This window comes from Rhinichthys klamathensis, unplaced genomic scaffold (assembly GCF_029890125.1).
Source record: "Rhinichthys klamathensis goyatoka isolate OS25496 unplaced genomic scaffold, OSU_Roscu_1.1 h1tg000760l_1, whole genome shotgun sequence".
Classification (NCBI taxonomy): Eukaryota; Metazoa; Chordata; class Actinopteri; order Cypriniformes; family Leuciscidae; genus Rhinichthys; species Rhinichthys klamathensis.
The window spans coordinates 537,417-556,426 of record NW_026607164.1 but is presented as its reverse complement, the minus strand read 5'-3'; the positions used below and the strand labels follow the sequence as shown (position 1 = coordinate 556,426).

The following is a 19,010-nucleotide window of genomic DNA, read 5'->3' as shown; positions in this document are numbered from 1 at the left end:
ATTCTGAGCAAACTGGGTATTTCTTTACCAAATATCACCAAGACCCTCCAGGATTTCATCAGTTGTCAGAAGAGACTCATCAACCTTTAGTCGACTAAAATGTGCGTGCACTGTGATGCCAGATCCACAGACTCGGTCTCAGCAAAACTCCCTGAATCTGCACAGGCGTCTCACACAGCGGAGCGATCTTGTCCAGAGCCACACTGTACAAAAGAAAACACACAGTTAATCTTACTTCTCTTGGACGCTCCGCAACCAAACAACTCAGGGACACAAAAAGTACAATAGAAGAGTTTTTGTCTGATTAAAATAATGTCTACCTCTAAAGGATTGGACAATACATTGTATGCAAGTTATGAACATTTCACCACAGTTGTGGACGCACACAAATAAACTATTGTGAATTTCAACTAGGAACACTGTTGTGTAATTCCTCTTTCAAAACTTTACACTGAATATTGCTTATATTGTTATGTTTTAATTAGGGCTGTCAAATGATTAATCGCGATTAATCGCATCCAAAATAAAAGTTTGTGTTTACATAATATATGTGGGTGCACTGTGTATAAATATTTTACATTTATACAAGCATGTGTGTGTATTTATATATTTAAGAAATATTTTCATGTATATACTGTATATAGATTTATATATAATTTTGATTATATATAAATACAAATATTTTATATATAAATAATATTTTTTTCTTAAATATACATGCATGTGTGTGTATTTATATATATACAAAATAATTATACACAGTGCACCCACATATATTATGTAAACACAAACTTATCGCGATTAATCATTTGACAGCCCTAGTTTTAATATTTTATATTTCATGCAACTAATATTTTATATAAATTCACAACTGATTATTTGTCATGTTGTTTAAACAACTATGTTGTGGAAAAGGCAACTTCTATAAGCTTTTCCTACAACACACTATCTTTTGTCCCTGGTACAGATCAATACATTACCTTAAATAATGAACAACATCAATATTATATATAGTACACATGATGCCATCAATAACAATGACAAAATGCAGCAACACATGTTCACACCACTTATGTTTTATACTGTGTGTTACTTGATCGCCCCCCTTTTGATTCTACTTATAGTGATTAGAGTCCCTCAGCAGCTCCAAACAAAAGTTTATTATTAAAGTTTAAAAGTTGCTTATTGAGCCTGAACTTAATTAAATTCAATGTCTAATATTGTATACATTTGCTTTATACAATTTAAACATGATTAAAGAACAAAAACTACAATAGAATCACTCATCAACTACATGTTTTGAACCTAAACTTATTTAATTCTGTGTCCGGCATTTCATAATCTTTACAAATGCAATTTAAACATGATTAAATAACAAAAAACTATAGTCCAGGAGTGTAGATAACATCACACAAGTCCAATAGATGACAATTAAGCTCAATCCCTCTACTCATATTTCAGTTCTATTGACCCAGTAAATCAGGGGAGAGCGCGAACGCAGTCCCCCACTACCAGAAATTATGCAGTCGAGATTCCCACATTTGGGGAATTCGCAGGGGTCAGCACAACCGGAGTGCAATGGCTGAGCCTCGCCCTGGGTGAACCACCTTCATGATCATGGTGTCTCCCCTGCCAGGTAAGTATGAGTTGTACACGTTCCCTCTCGAGGAGTTACTGAAGGCAACATCATCCTCAACCACGGTGAGACGCCACTTCACTACACATGGTTCATCATCAAGATCTATTAGAAACCCTCAATCTATGATCTAAACTCTGGATCTTGTTAAATCATCAGTCATGTTTTACCAGTTGTACTGTCTAGGGTGACTGTTGACAATTAGACCTTCCGACTGGCCGAGAGTCTACATTCCCTGAACACTCGACTGTGGATCTCTCTACCAATCATAGAGGAGATTTGACTCGACTCCACCAATCAGACAAGAGACATGTTTTGCATGTGAAATGGTGCAGTTACAGCATCTGCCAGCAGGGGCAAAGGGGACAAATCAAATTGTGAAGTGTGAACCACTGCTTTTGCACACAAAAGTGTATCATTGAATAAAACCTACAGTTTCACATGAAAAAAGAAGATAGTCGGCTGCATCACCACACAAAATACTATATACACACACACTAGTAAAGGTAGAAAGATGATTATGCTTGCTTAATATTTACAAAATACTATGACCACTCTCAACAACTTTAAAACACCCATACACAGTAACATAAACTACTTCTACTAACCTCTACTGTCACACAAGACGAAGCAAATTTCTTTCATTAACCACTTTAGGGGGTGCACCGTTCCCGGAAGTACTGCAATACCGGGTCGATGCGTGGAGTGGACGGAGCAAGCCCCTATTCCATCTCCCTGATCCAAAAATCAATTTAATATATGGTGCCCGGGTAGGGCACGTATCAGATATTAAACTGATAAGAACAGATTTTTTCTTTAGAAAAAAGTTTATTTTCACAGTTTTTCCATTATTTCCATTTCCACATTTTTTTTTCCTTTCTTAAAAATCACATATTTTAAAACAAAAATTACACATTTAACGTTTAAAAATCAGTTTTGTGTGGTGTGTAGTTTAAAAGTCCATGTATGTTGATATTTGTTGTTTAAAAGAAAGTTAAATGGATGAAAATAAATGCAATTAAAACTGTAAAACAAATAAAACATGCCAAATAAAACATCTCTTGTACAGGATCGCGGGTGAGTCCCTATCAAGATTTTCCATTCACTCCAGGTCTCCAGAACAGGCTCCAGACTCCCCGCTTCCGGTGCCCAGCGGAGATCCCCTCTCCTCCGGCCCGCTGGCCCGCTGTTCCCGTAGCCGGTGTGGTGAGGGTGCATCTACGGGCGGCCAGGGTCGGTGGCGGCCGGGACCTTCCCCGTGTGGCCCGGCCCCCCCATCCGAATAACGACGTCCGGCGCCTCCTGCAGCGTTGATTTTATCAGTTGCTCGCACGCGTGGAGGGGCACCGTAACGCGTTTCCCCACCAGCAGGTTTCTGGTGACCCAGATGGCATCCTTGATCATGTTTAGGGTGAGCCAGAGCGAGGAGAATTGGGGTGATGTAAGCTCCTTCAAGCCCTGACCCACCCCCAGGATGGCGAGCTTGTAGTCCACCTGGGCCCCACCCGCTGGCAGGCACGGGAAAAACAGGGGGCCGGTCTTGGCCCACAGGTCCCGCGCAGCGCCGCACTCCCAGAGCAGATGGTAGACGGTCTCCGGGGAACCACATCCGGACCGTGGGCAGGTGGAGTTTTTGGCCATGCCTCTGGAGTGCATGACCGCCCTGACCGGGAGGATCTCATGAGCCACCATCCACGACAAGTCTTTCAGCCTGTTCTGGAGAGCTGGGTGGGCTGCGTTCCTCCAAACGTCTTTGGCCTCACCTAGTGTGAGGCCTGGAACCGGACTCACCGATTCCCGATCCTGCACAAGAGAGATAAGAGACTTATGGTTAGTTAAAATGGTGGCATCATTTGTCTCTAAAAGATATTTCTTTAAAAATTTCTTAATAAAACTATGCTCTTTTGACAAATTAAAAGACACTGGACTTTTAAGATCAATGGGTAAAATTTTCAAAGTTCTTAGGTATGACCCCATCCAGAATCGGGTCATGGCTGCTGTCTTGTGTTCTCTGGATGGGGTCATGGCATATTGGATGTGGAGGGCGGCAAAGCGGCTGCCTAAAAAAAGGTGGGGGTCTGGGAGGCCTTTCCCGCCATTTTCTTTTTTCTTTTTGATGACCTCCCTCTTTAGTCGTTCCCACTTGGACCCCCACAGGAAATAAAATACCGCCCTCTCCAGCTTGGCCAGGAATCGTCTTGGGGGACTAAAAACAGAACAGACAAGTAAAATTAGTGGTAAAATCGCTGCTTTAAAAATTAAAATCTTGCCTTCAAACGTCAATTGTCTCAGTCCCCAAAAGCCCAGTCTTTGCCTGACTTTCCCTAACATGTCAGTCCAGTTTCCTTGTCCTCCACCCTCTCTGTCAAATTTTACACCTAAAATTTTCAAATCATTGTCTTTAAAATCCAAATCTAGTCCAACTATGTCTACGTTCCCCCACGGCCCGAAGAGCTGGGCCTCGGACTTACTCCTATTGAGCTTGGCGCCCGAGGCCCGACCGTACCAGTCAGTCAAGTCCATTGCTCTTCGTACTGATAAAAGGTCAGTCGCTAAAAGGGTCACGTCATCCATATATAAAACACAAGTCGCCGTCAGTCCACCAGTCCCTGGGATGTCTAGTCCTTTAATCCATTTATCCCTTCTCAAGATTTGTGCCAGTGGCTCAATACAAGCCACATACAGAAGGGGAGATAAAGGACACCCCTGACGGACGCCGCTGTAGAGTTTTACAGCTTTGGATAAATGCCCGTTAACCAAAATTCTGCTAGACAGATCGTTGTACAGCAGTCCCACCCAGGCTATGAACCTCCCTGGAAACCCCATTTTACCCAGTACCTTAAAAAGGAACTGGTGCGAGACGCGGTCAAAGGCTTTTTCGAAATCTAAATTTAGGACTACTAGCCGAATGTTTCTGTCTCTCGCAAAACAGATGGCGTCTCTGATCAGTACCAGGCTGTCCGTGATCTTCCTGCCGGGCACAGCGCATGCTTGATCCAGGTGGATTACGTCCTCTAAAACAGTCGACATACGTGTAGCTAAAATCTTACTAAAAAGTTTACAATCATAATTTAAAAGAGTGATTGGTCGCCAGTTTCTCAAGTCAGTCTTGTCCCCTTTTTTGTATAGTAATGTAACTATCCCTACTCTAAAGCTGTCTGGAAGTCTGTCAAGAGTCTCAAGTTCTTTAAAAACTGTCATTAAGTCGTGTGCTAAAATGTCCCAGAAAGTCAGATAAAACTCAAAGGGGAGTCCATCCAAGCCTGGGGACTTCCCCTTTTTAAAACCTTTTAGCGCTTTGTGCATTTCTAAAGGAGTAAAATCTTGGGATAAAAGCACATCTGGACTCTTTACCTTTTTGTCTAAAAACCCTAAAACTTCCTCTAAGATGCTATTGTGTACCTCTTTAGTGCTGTATAAATTATTGTAAAAACTTTCAATTTCCCCTAAAATCAGGTCTGTTGTATTTGCCTCCCCACCTGTAAAAGTTTTTAAAGTATTAATTGACCCTCCCCGTGATATTGTCTTTTTAAAAAAATATCTAGTACACTTTTCCCCTTCTTCTATTTCTCTCTCCTTACATCTTAAAATGACACCTTTACTCTTTGTTTCGGACAAATCTGACATTTCTTTCTTTAATTCTTTAATTTCTTCTGTAAAATCCAATCCACTGTTTAAAAGGTTAAAATATCTCTGCAGTCGTTTTTGCAGCCCCATCATGCGTCTTTTTTCTTTATTCTTTTTTTCTTTTCCAATTTGTTTAAAAAACCGTCCTGTCCTTTGTTTCACCATCTCCCACCACTGTGCACGTGAGTCGAAAAAGTCTTGGAGGGTCTGCCATTGGCTGAACTGCTCCCTATATTCACTAATCACTTCCTCATCCTCTAATAGGGAACAGTTCAGCTTCCACAGCCCTCCCCCTACAGTCACACCCGTGGGTAGTGAAAGGGTGCAGGAGAGCATCATGTGATCAGAAAAGAAGAGGGGGCTCAATGTAGCATCGGTCGGCGGGCAGTCCCTTGTAAAAACATAGTCAATTCGAGAGGCTCTGGCGCCATCACCACTGAACCAGGTGAAGCCCTCCTCTCTTTGATGCATTGTTTTAAAGCAGTCAACTAACTTAAAATCTTTGACTATATTTTGTAATAAAACCGATGTCTTGTCGACCTTAAAATCCTCTCCTACCCTCTTTCTATCCTGTCTTGATAAAACACAATTAAAATCCCCTGCTACCACTAGGGGAGCCCTACCTAGCATGTGGGGCTGCAGGTCTTCTAAAAGCTCATACCTGTTGTTTTTACCTGTAAAACCATACACATTTAAAATGTTAAAATCCTTACCTAAAAAAGTCAGACTAGCTAAAATTGCCCGCCCGTCCCTCACCACAGTGCTGCCCTTCACCAAAACATGGGGATTTTTTATTAAAATAGCAACACCGTCGTTTTTGTTAAAATTGGACCCACTCCAGATGGAAAGTCCTGGGGTCCAAATCTCCTCCCACTTCCTGTAATTTGTTAAAAAAGGCAGACCACATTCTTGCAATAAAAACACATCTGACTTAAAAGATTTTAAAAAGGATAACACACTCTGTGCTCGTGTATTGCTCTTCACACTTCTCACATTGATTGTGGAGATAGTGAGAGCCATGAGCAGTATGGTTAAAAGGGTGTGAGACATTTAAAAGCAACCAAGGGACTACAGAGATATAATTAAAATCATGTTATTTCTTGTTGCACTTGCCTTCCCTTTTCCCCAGATGAGCTGGGATCAGAGGGGCAAGTGCTTGACGCCTCAGGGCTCGCAGAGTAGGCCTCTTGCGAATCCTTTGGCGACGATGTTCTTAGCTTGAAATGCAGAAAGGAGACTTCATTAGGAGATTCTGCGGGCCACATACGGGCTAGATCTTCCAGGGGGGAACTATCTAGCCGATGCGCTACCCGCAGCTTTTTCTCCTCTGTTTGAACCAGAGGAGATCTCGCAGTTCTTTTCTGCACTTGAGCATTGGGGAGCGAAACATCTGTTTCACTCCCACTCGTGGACACACTAACCTCAGACACGGTTACTAGGGAGGAAGCCATTTCCTCCTCTTCATCCTCCATACTGTCTTCTTTTTCAATTTCATTTTGAGGATTGGCTTCCTCCCCCTCACCAACTGCCAGAATTGACTCCGCCCCTGTGGCCGCCCCACTTCCTCCTTCCTGTCCAATCCCTGAGGCTGGCTGAGGGTTTGAATTTCCCGCCAAAACCTCGGGGCCCGCCTCCTCAATTGTTTGTTCTTTGGGTGGGGCGGCCATTTTGTAGCTTTTTAACTTGTTGGCAAAACTTTTAGGGCAGTCTCTGTAGAGATGGGATGATTCTCCACAGAGGTTGCACTTTCTGCCATTTTGGCACTCTTCAAAAATGTGCCCAATTTCTCTGCACTTCCTACACACTACTTCTTGGCATGCCTCGGCGAGATGTCCAAGTTTGCCGCACTTGCGGCATAGCTTGGGCATCCCTTGGTAATGGATGTAGCCTCTATTCTCTCCCAACACAATCATAGAAGGTATTTGACTCAGGCCATGGTAGCTGTTGGGATCTGCCCATTGTTTAATGGGCACTCTCCACGCACAGCTCCAGATACCGTCTTCATCTAAAACCTTGACTGGTTGTCCACGAATAGAGCAATATCTTGCCAACCACACAGAAATATCTTCTCCACTAACTGTTTCATTAAACATCCTGACAATCACAACTTTCAGTGAATTATCAGTCAGTTTTTCCACAGTGAACATGGAGAAATTGGCTTTACACATTTCAAATCGAGTCCAAAAAGTACTTAGTAAGGAAGCAGAAGCAAAACTCACATCAAAACCATGGTTCAGGGGCAGAGTCAACAGGCAGTTTATGTCCACAACCTTAAAACCGAGTAACTGTTGGATGCACTTCCTAGAAAAGTCCAGTCTGGACATGACCGGGAGAGTGCTATCCTCTTTTGGTTTAAATTTAAAACGCACGCTGTGGTGCCTCCTTGTGCCGGCACGAGCAGCCGACATGTTGGAGGCACCACCAGCACGCTGCGGCTAAAACCCAACAATAAATATACAATAAATAAGTTAAAACCTGCTTACCTTAAAACAAGAAGATTCCTCGTAGAACGAGTCGTCACTTAAAAGCCGCTTGTCAATGTACCTCCTGAAGGGTGTGTGTCCCGTGTGACAAGCAACACACGAGACCAAGGTCCCACAAGAGGCGACCGCTGTCTCAGACGTCTGACCAGACCACTTGATCTTAGCCAAAAGGCCGAGAAGCGATACCCACAATTGGTCAGCAGTAGCAACTGCACTCTTTGAAACAGCAAATCTGATGATGGTAAGCTATCAGGGTATGAGGGGTATGAGGGGGGAGGGGAGGTAAGACAAAAAAAAAACTCAATAGACCTACGTCACACTCACTACAGAACAGTAAAATGTGAAAGAACCTCCTACGCTGTTGACGTAGAGTAAACTGTGCAGCGCTTCCGGGTTCAACGTCAGAACGCCGGCTCATTATTGGCCGACGCTGTTCAAGTGAGCATCACGACACATGAGTGCGGAGCTGGCCAATCACAACATGAGGGTAAGTAACTAATGACAGAAATTTCCTTTTTGGGTGAACTAACCCTATAAAGTCCACCTGTGGTGAAGATAAAGCTTTTAATCTTTTCAATATGAATTTGCACATGGTTTGTCTTAGGGCTGTCACGATGTTAGATTTTTCACACCACGGTTATTGTGGCCAAAATAATTCACGATATCGATATATCGCGATATCCATAGAAACCTTGGGGGAAAAAATGTCAAATCAGTCAAATTAATTTTTACTTTGTTTATTTTATTTTTATTTTTTGCATTTTTACTTCTTGCGTTCTTATATTAGAATGCACATTTTTTGTGAAGTAAGACCAGCATGTGAAGTATATCTGGTTTCAAACTGGAGCGAAACACTGTCTGAATGTTTCCTGAAGAACTAAAAAGCTCTTAAACCTATTGTTGCGCCGGTGCAAGTCATGCAGATTTGAACAAAACAAATCAAGTGCAAATACAAAAATAAGACGAGTAAAGAAAACGGGGTACTTAATAATCACCCTTTATTTAAACATATGAAAACAAAAACCCACTGTTAACAGGTTAATGTCACATTTCCCATTCCATGACTAGTAAAATAATCGCAATTTACTCTCTGTAAAATAGCGTAATCCGCAGGGTGATGGACACGGAGATGGGTTGGGCTAAAGCACACCGGACGAGAAGCGCAGCTCCGCGCCGCGTCGCGTGTAGCACACCGGACGCGCACTTTCTCAGTTCATGGCCAGCAATATTGTTATGTTTAAGGACATTATGAAATTAAGATCATGTCTGTACTATGTTATGATTGTACTGTACAATTAAATACAATCGTTGCTAAGTCTGCAGTCTGAACACTTTACCTCAGTCAGAGCGCATCCGTTAACTGAATGATTTGAGAATCTCACCTGAAAATCCGAGCCATTGCTGGGCGTCGCGGACAGACGCCGAATGGTGCCGGCGGTGGTGTGTGTAAACTCCTAGAAAATAATGTGTTCGAATTTTAAAGAATTCTCTGCGCTTCTCGTCCGGTGTGCGACTCCCTTTAAAGTGCTGTTTTCTTTGAAGCCGAAGAACTCCCATACCAGAGTGGCTGCGCGGGCGCGCGCTTCGTCTTCTCCTCATTTGATAGATGTCGCGGGTGCAATACTGCCACCTCAACGGGCGCTGGAGTATACGTGTCATGTTATCATAAAAGTCCTATTCATTTTAAACATCGTGGTTATCGCCAATACCGGTATATTGCCACACTCTAAATTAACACGATGTCGATATTTCACGCTTTGAATATCACGATTATCGTCAATACCGTTATATTGCGACACCCCTAGTTTGTCTTAAAGCATAAGTCGACAGCATTGCTGAGTATTTTCTCATTAAAACTACAGTGAACCAAAGACAGTCTCAAAAACACTGTTTGAAATCGCTGGTGTTTCTGATGTCACAAACTACCTTGAAACCAATCAGGTCAACGTGTGATGTCAACGAGTGGATCTCGGAGCTGGGGTGAGTGAGTGGAGGAGGGGCTAATTTGCATATTCATAGAACAGCATATACTAAATAAGGCAAGAGTGTAGAGTTACATTCAAGTTATTTTAAGACATGAAGAATTTTTTTTTTCAAGGAGAAAACTTACATTTGTCATTTTGATGATCAAAGGAGTTTTCAGGATAAAATTGACTACAGGGGGACTTTAACTGAATAATCCACTGTGTTATCACGTCCATATTAGAGAAACTACTGGACAAACTGATGATTTAAAAAGAAAGATGAATTTTGAGAGCATTGCAGCTTTATAAATGTTAAATACATGAAGTAACTACTTATAATCTTATCAAATTCCAATTCTATTATTGTACCAGTAAAACAGGGGAGAGCGCGAACGCAGTCCCCCACTACCAGAAATTATGCAGTCGAGATTCCCACATTTGGGGAATTCGCAGGGGTCAGCACAACCGGAGTGCAATGGCTGAGCCTCGCCCTGGGTGAACCACCTTCATGATCATGGTGTCTCCCCTGCCAGGTAAGTATGAGTTGTACACGTTCCCTCTCGAGGACTTACTGAAGGCAACATCATCCTCAACCACGGTGAGACGCCACTTCACTACACTTGGTTCATCATCAAGATCTACTCTAAACCCTCAATCTATGATCTAAAAACGACATGACCGATGATTTAACAAGATCCAGAGTTTCCAGTCATTTTCTCCAGTCATTGTTAAAAAACAGAACTTGCTAACTAGCGTCAGTGAAGTGGCCGAGGGAATCGTTCTGCCTCCACCTAAGCTCCGCCCACAAAAAAGTCACAATGTTTACTAACTGAAAAGGGGTCTGTACGCCGACTGTTGACTAAAGACTTTCCGACTGGCCGAGAGTCTACATTCCCTGAACACTCGACTGCAGAGATGTCCACAAGTCTTTCATCTGGAGTCCGAGTCAAGTCTGGAGTCTTTTGTCACGAGTCCGAGTCTCGAGTCATTTCATGCCTTACAAAAAAAAAAAAGAAAAAAAAAGGATCATACTCAAATCCTATTATTTGTATAATATAGACAAAATATATGATCTTTCTATTATCCGTTTTGTTTGTAATAAAGGTCCTAAAATTTAAGGGATAATGTAAATCCAGCTTGTTACTTTATAATCCATTACAATGTATAAAACAATCGTCCTGAAAACAAGAGAAATAACGTTAGTTATAGGCCTATTTCACACTATGGAGGGATTATTGGGTCAGATTGAAAACTAAAAGTCTAAAACTAAAAGTCTTAAACGAAAACCAAAAGTCTAAGTTTGAAACTAAAAGTCTAAGTCGAAAACTAAAAGTCGAAAATGAATTTGGTATTTAGGATTGGGCATTTGGTATTTAGGATTGGGCATTTGGTATTTAGGATTGGGCATTTGGTATTTAGGATTGGGCATTTGGTATTTAGGATTGGGCATTTGGTATTTAGGATTGGGCATTTGGTATTTAGGATTGGGCATTTGGTATTTACGATTGGGCATTTAATAATTTAGCCATTTAGGATTGGGCATTTGAGGATTGAGGAGTGTATGCAAATAAGGAGGCGTGGCCCAAATACTGGAGGCTGGGTTTGAAATGGCTGGTGCAGATGCACCTTATGGACAGCAGAGGGAGCTCCAGTCAGTCCAGTGCTAAGGAGCACACTGTAATGAAACCAAACAGAGCGAGTGAGCAGGTCTGGAGCGAGGACTATATTTATAATGTGATAACTTCAACTTAATGACAGCGTTGTATAGGGGTACTGGAACGGTACATGTATTCCTATTGAACCGAAACGGTAGCCTACAGGCGTCACGGTTCGGTGCACGAATTTACACGGAGAATACACGGTATAAAAATAAATAAAACTCTAAATAGCGATACATTTCGCTCTACTCGCGTTTGGTGTGAACGCAGCATAATAAACAGGCTGCGACGTCAAGGTTGCAATGCTGGAGTGTGTGTGCGCGCGAGAGAGAGAGGGGGAGGCGTGGGCGCGAACGAACTAGGTGTGTGTGTGTGTGAGAGAGAGAGAGAGAGAGAGAGAGAGAGAGAGAGAGAGAGAGAGAGAGAGAGAGAGAGAGAGAGAGAGAGAGAGAGAGAGAGAGAGAGAGAGAGAGAGAGAGAGAGAGAGAGAGAGAGAGAGAGAGAGAGAGAGAGAGAGAGAGAGAGAGAGAGAGAGAGAGAGAGAGAGAGAGAGATTTTGGTTGGGTGACAGTTGTAGGTTACAGTTTGACAAGATTTTAGAGTGTGACAAAAGCACAATGTTGTATTTTATTGCGAGTGTACACAAATATACACACTTTGCAGTTTGAACTTTGCAGCACACACTCCAACATTGCAACCTTGACGTCGCAGCCTGTTTATTATGCTGCGTTCACACCAAACGCGAGTAGAGCGAAATGTATCGCTATTTAGAGTTTTATTTATTTTTATACCGTGTATTCTCCGTGTAAATTCGTGCACCGAACCGTGACGCCCGTAGGCTACCGTTTCGGTTCAATAGGAATACATGTACCGTTCCAGTACCCCTATACAATGCTGTCATTAAGTTGAAGTTATCACATTATAAAGTACAGTCCTCGCTCCAGACCTGCTCACTCGCTCTGTTTGGTTTCATTACAGTGTGCTCCTTAGCACTGGACTGACTGGAGCTCCCTCTGCTGTCCATAAGGTGCATCTGCACCTGCCATTTCAAACCCAGCCTCCAGTATTTGGGCCACGCCTCCTTATTTGCATACACTCCTAGGGGTGGGCGATATGAGCAAAAATTCATATCACGATATTTTTCACTGTCCGGACGATATCGATATTATATCGCGATATGAGAAAAAAAATTGGAATCACATTTTAGTACACCTTAGTTAAATTACAGGCAAAATATGTATTTTAACACTAGATAACTAGAAAAAGGTGAGGCATTTCATTGGACATAGACCTGAAATGTTTTTTTTGTGCCATTTTTTCTCTCAAAAAGTGCAAACGTGCAACATGAGGTAGGCCTGAACGCACTTGTTATGTCTTTCCACTTTTTGCTCGTCTTGTCATAATGAGAACCGGCAGCGAATGAAGACTTTATTGATTTCTGAGTGAGAGCCGTCTTCGGGTGTGCTCTGTCTCCGCCGGGAATATCTGTTGTTATAGTTTTGCTTTTTTAAATTAGTTTTTATTTTAATATCGTTTTCAATTTTGCTTTAAATTTCAGTTTAGTTTTAGCTAGTTTCATTAATGGTTTTGTTAGTGTTTATTTTGCAAACACATTTCTATATATCGTTTTTATTTTATTTAGTTTCAGTTTTAGTAATTATAGTTTAGCTTTAGCAGAGCGAGCAGAACACTTCCAGTGTAGACCAAAGCGAGACGTTTAATTTAAGTTTAATGTTTGCACAGATTACAGTTAACTCTTGTGCAGACATCTTAATAATAAAAATAAAATAATGGTTTGAGATTGAACAAAGCACCAAATAAATAGAACTTAAAAGTATACAAGAAAAAAACAATGAAAATTTTCAAACAAACTAATTCATTAGTGTAAGGAGACAGAATAAAGGCCTACAGTTTGTACAGTATAAAACCCATTACGTCTATGGAGAGTCCCCACGAAGATAGTGGACCAGTGTGTATATGCGCGCGCTTATGTGTGTGTCGTGTCCTGTTATTCATAGCCTAACGTTACATTGCGGGGAAATGTCTCCACGTGGATAATATTATTAGCAGTAAACGTTTTGTAAAAACAAAGATAATAATAGCAGTTTTTAGCCTTTCAACCTTCATGAAAACATGACATCTCAAACATACAGTAGCCTAGAACTTTAACGTTTGTTTGTGCTTGACGAACTTGTTTTGGTGTTGCACCCGCGTCTCGCAAATGAAACGGCATTCTAAAAATGCTGCGCTCAAGTTAAAAGTCAAACTTGCGTCTCATTACCTTGTTATTTCCCATTCCACCGCAAAAGATGCATCCTTTATGAACAGCCGCTTAGCACTAGCGATGTGTTCTACGTTACGGTCCTTCATTGAACGCGTCACAGGACAGCGGTTATCGCCTCAGCAACTTCACGCGTATGAAGCGCCAAATCAGCCATTTCCTTAAACAGCGTATTCGATTCTGTCTGTATCGTCATTAGTGTTAACAGTTGTAAAGAGTACCAAATTGAACAAAACAATATAACTTCAAAATTTGAATTTATGAATAGCCTACGGTATCCTCGGTATCGCAAAATCCATATCATGGCACAACATAATACCGGTGTTGACGTTCATACCCCTATACACTCCTCAATCCTCAATCCTCAAATGCCCAATCCTAAATGGCTAAATGATTAAATTCCCAATCCTAAATCCCTAAATGCCCAATCCTAAATCCTAAATGGCTAAATGACCAAATGCCCAATCCTAAATACCAAATGCCCTATCCTAAATACCAAATGCCCAATCCTAAATACCAAATTCATTTTTGACTTAGACTTTTAGTTTTCGACTTAGACTTTTAGTTTCAAAGTTAGACTTTTGATTTTCGTTTAAGACTTTTAGTTTTAGACTTTTAGTTTTCAATCTGACCCAATAATCCCTCCATAGTGAACAGCTTGTTTTCTCTCTCAGTCATTAATCCATCTGACAAAAGTAAGAATAGCAGATGTTGTCCGTTTTGTTGATAGTTTTCAGGGAGCTGTGAAAAGATCGAAAATTGGACAAAGGTTACAAATTCTTGATGTTTACTTAAATAAAAAAAAACATATTCTATTCATTTAAATGGCATGACACTTGATGACTAAGCTCACACTTAGCTAAACAAAATAAATAAATGCATTGAAATGATGTCTGATTGTAGGCTATGAGTGAAATCTAGTGGCTTTTGTTCAAATTTCATGTTATTAAGTGTTAGTTTTTCCAGGAGATTGCAGCAATCTTCCACTAGAATAGATTATGGCTCATTTTTCATGTTACCACCATGAATGAAACTAAGAATTGTACATCATTACAGTGAATTTGACATAACGTTGCTAGTAGGTCTAATAATGTAATTAAGGCAAATAATTAAAAAATAGTTAGACTAAAAACATGAATGAACTGAAGTGATATAACATGTTTTAAAAAATCAATGTTACAAAATCACATTTTACTGTCTGGGGTCCTTATGAAAAGAAAATATATTTCCCTATATGTGAATGATCAATATATTAAATGGTTGCAATATATTAATGGTGTGTTAATATATTGCAATATATATTGAATAATACATAAGGAAAATATATAACACTATATGTAATGGTTAGGAAAGTATTCTACACGTTTAATAAATGTTCCAGCTTGCACAAATAAACAGCAGGCCTGGCAAAGCGCACCCAGGTAAAAAGAAAAAAGGGAAAGAAAGTTACAGAAAACAACTTCTACAAACAATTTTAATTTGCCAACAGTTAATAATAATAATAATAAATAAGTGCATAACGTGCAAATCAGATAACAATCAAGTGCGATATAAACATGTTTTGTCAGGGCATCACTCCCGAACTGGCATCAACACACTATTTCAAGATCTGCTTCCTCCTTCACACACGTCTTTCTGCCGTCTGTGCCGTGATTTACAGTCCCTCCAGAAACACGTGATTATGCGATCGCATGATTTAGTGCATAATTAGCCAAAGTCCGCATGTTTATGCGGGGGCCGCATTTTTTCAAATACACCGCACTTTTTCGTGCAAAATATGCGGGGCTTGCATGATTTCATAATCCTCGCATTTTTGTTGCAAAAAAGTCACATATCTTAGCAGAAAGTTGAAAAATGTTGCGTTTGCTTCACACAAGAGCAGCCATTTCCCCCTGTTGCCATGGGAACGTTATGAAGTGATGTAATTACGCGACCATCATCGAAAAGCTGTAAAACAGGAGCACACTTTATATTTTTATATTTTGTTTTGTAAGTTTGATGTTTTTATAAAGGTCCGAAATAAAACAAGATGAGAACTTAAATATTCCCAGCACTTTCTGTGATGTATATGCTTGCTTATCATAGGAAGAAATAAGAAATGACTCTTTATATTAAAGTAGTAGCCTAGTGAGAACAGGGTGTTGGGGAAATCACTTTTTTCCCCCTCTTTTTCATCAAACGGCAGTTTTTGCAAGTTCCCGCAATTTCATTGCATAAATATCCTGCATATTCCATGGCATTTAAGAAAACGGGACGCATAATCAAGGATTTTTGCCCGCAACAATCACAAAAAAAACTTTTTCTGGAAGGACTGGATTTAACTTCACCCCAGTTGTTCCACGAAAACCCGCAAAACACGGAAAGATGTGAAGTGATAAATATGGTTGTCTTCTTTGAGTTGAAACATAAAAAGGTACGCAGCAGGACTGGACGCTTTTAGTCTCCGCATTTGTCCTCCGACTGCAACTGCTAGCGCTTTCACCGGAAAAGAGTTTACCCTACTTTCGGTCTCGGCGGCCATTTTTGTGAAATAGGCCTATTGTCAATACAATCCCTAAGTGGACGAAAGATGGCGCCAGTCGTGGTTTGTTATACAGCGGAGTTGTTATTGACGACAGTCATTATCTGAAAATATCAAAGGTTGGAATGTTTTGAGTCAATAGAAAACTGGACACATACTGATCGCGATATGTTAAGATTAAGAGATGCGCTTTAATTAATAAATGGATTAACATCCTTCTATCTCCTCTCTCTCATAGACATGCATTAAGAGAAAAAAGCTGCATATAATTTTTTACATGTCTATTTGTTTAATTATCGTTGCAAGCAATCATAAAATACAGCTTATTGCAACAAAAATAAGAGACACGTGTTTTGCATGTGAAATGGTGCAGTTACTAGGGCTGAGCTCAGAATATCGATACAACGATATATCGTCATGAACTCCTGGCGATACGCGTATCGATACAGCAGCTGCCGTATCGATATTTTTTGTGCTTTTGAATGTAGCCAATTCAGGGCTCGAATTTTGGCGCAGGTATTGCGCATAATTTGAATAATTCCCGCAGTTTATAATGCGGGAAATTCCCGGAAACATTGATTCACTTTAGCATGTAGGTTGTAGTATTAGTAAATGAATCCACACAGATTATAAAATCAAATCAGTCATTTTAAAACTTTCTGTGAGACGCAATTTCACAAACAGCGTGAGTTCAATGCAGTGCTGCGTCTCTCTCTCTCTCGTCTCGGGCAAGCGTCCAGCGCTGCAGCCGGTGAAACTACACGCTCACGGTTAGGAGTCGGGACATGACGGAATATTCACTTGCATAATCGGGCCATCGTGACTAAAGTTTACCATTTGCATGTCTTTAAGTCTTACCAGTTTAAACATTCAAACGATTTTAAACTATTCAGTACTTGCGCGCTCTCTGAGAGTTGGTTTTCTCTGCGTGCATACATAGAGAGTAAAGCCGCCTCACATACAGCTCGCGAGATTATATCGCTTTAACAGACTAAAACACGCAAAATGATGTAAAAAATTTCGTTCTTGGTAAGTATCCTCTAAACACAGTTGGTTATGTCTTAAATAAGCATAAAGGTTTTTAACAGAAACGGCAATTCCCCGGTTGTATGATGAAGTTAAGCGAGATATTCTGCTGTCACTCTCTTAACCCTGAGCATGTCAATCAATTGTTGTTTCTGCATAAAAATTTGAAAATGTAATCATTTAAAATGATTTCAACGTAGAAGAAATGACTTTGTTTGGTGCACATTCCAACACTTAAGACCTGTTAAATCCTAGGTGTTTAAAAGAGTTTGAGAAAACTAAGTTAAATTTAAGTTGTTACCGTTTTTGCTTTTATGGAATGTTTTAAGTTTTGTTTAGTCATTGAGCAGTGTAGACATGCTTCAGTGTCACTATAACTGTCATTTCAGTTATTGAGGCAGACTTTAAAAGCAGAAGGAAGAGCCATTCTAAGCTTTTTTATTCATTTAACTCATTGTTTTTCAGTTATCACAACTGTTATAACACTGGTTATTCAATAAGCAGATATTACTGTTACTAAACTCAGCTCAAAAGAAATTTAAATTCCAAATTGATCCATATCGTGATACATATCGTATCGTGATACGTATCGTATCGTGACATTGTTGGTGATACACAGCCCTAGCAGTTACAGCATCTGCCAGCAGGGGCAAATGGCACTAATAAGCCGAATTATGACCCACAGCTTTTGTACACAAAAGTTTATCATTGAATAAACCTACAGTTTCACAAGCAGTTAAAAAAGATAATTGGCTGCATCACTACACAGCATTTTATATATATTAAGCAAGCATTCTAAACATGATCATTATTCCACCTTTACTTGTAAATATAGAAAATGAACGCCAACGCCAATTTAAAAACACCAATAATAAATGTACAAGACACCTCTGATGCCGACACAACATAACATGCTGTTAATCAATTGTAATGTAACAATAGTCAACACATCTTTCATTAACCACTTTAGGGGGTGCACCGTTCCCGGAAGTACTGCAATACCGGGTCGATGCGTGGAGTGGACGGAGCAAGCCCCTATTCCATCTCCCTGATCCAAAAATCAATTTAATATATGGTGCCCGGGTAGGGCACGTATCAGATATTAAACTGATAAGAACAGATACTACACTTGATCTTAGCCAAAAGGCCGAGAAGCGATACCCACAATTGGTCAGCAGTAGCAACTGCACTCTTTGAAACAGCAAATCTGATGATGGTAAGCTTTCAGTTTTTTTTTAACTCAAAGTTCTTGCATAAAAAGTCATTGTTAACATTACTCAGATAAGGCTAAAGGGTCATAAACCCCCCTTTACTTTTTTACCGGTCGTTCACACCTCATATTTGAAAAAGGCTGAAGAAATGTGTGTGTGTTAGGGGTTAGAGGGGACTAATTTTGTGAATTGGGCTTCCTGATTGGCTGGGAGTCTACGGTCAACGTGACTGTAGACCAATCACAGAACAGAGACGTTGCAAACAGCCCGCCCCTTTTCAGCGCTCGCTCGTGGTCTTTTTCACAGCATCTTGATCTTACTGGCTTATGAATAACCAGCTCGTTTTAAAATATTCCCGGTCTACTGGCATTTGTTATGAGATCCGCTTTAACCATTACAATGCTCATGATAACTTTCGTTAACTCTATATAATAAGTAAATCCTCATCGACAGCGATACCATAGAAATACACAGAGCTTCCGGTTGCGTGTGGCGCATTTGACAAATCGTTAGCGAGGGCAAACATCAACATGTTGCTTCTACAATAATGTGTAGCAAACCGGGACTCTTTAACCTTGGCCTTCTCACCCCCTTCCCTCGTCG

At 40.6% G+C, this 19,010-nt stretch overlaps 3 non-coding genes and 1 pseudogene across 3 annotated transcripts; all 4 read right to left on the bottom strand.

The window, feature by feature from the left end:
• Positions 1-1,480: 1,480 nt before the first annotated feature.
• Positions 1,481-1,644, bottom strand: LOC130077586 (U1 spliceosomal RNA). Its single transcript, XR_008805789.1, has one exon. It is a non-coding gene; the product is annotated as a U1 spliceosomal RNA (small nuclear RNA).
• Positions 1,645-2,291: 647 nt separating this feature from the next.
• LOC130077596 (U2 spliceosomal RNA) lies at positions 2,292-2,468 on the bottom strand (annotated as a pseudogene).
• Positions 2,469-10,087: 7,619 nt separating this feature from the next.
• On the bottom strand, positions 10,088-10,251 carry LOC130077585 (U1 spliceosomal RNA). The gene has a single exon (XR_008805788.1). It is a non-coding gene; the product is annotated as a U1 spliceosomal RNA (small nuclear RNA).
• Positions 10,252-18,164: 7,913 nt separating this feature from the next.
• On the bottom strand, positions 18,165-18,355 carry LOC130077590 (U2 spliceosomal RNA). Its single transcript, XR_008805793.1, has one exon. It is a non-coding gene; the product is annotated as a U2 spliceosomal RNA (small nuclear RNA).
• Between the last annotated feature and the right edge of the window lie 655 nt (positions 18,356-19,010).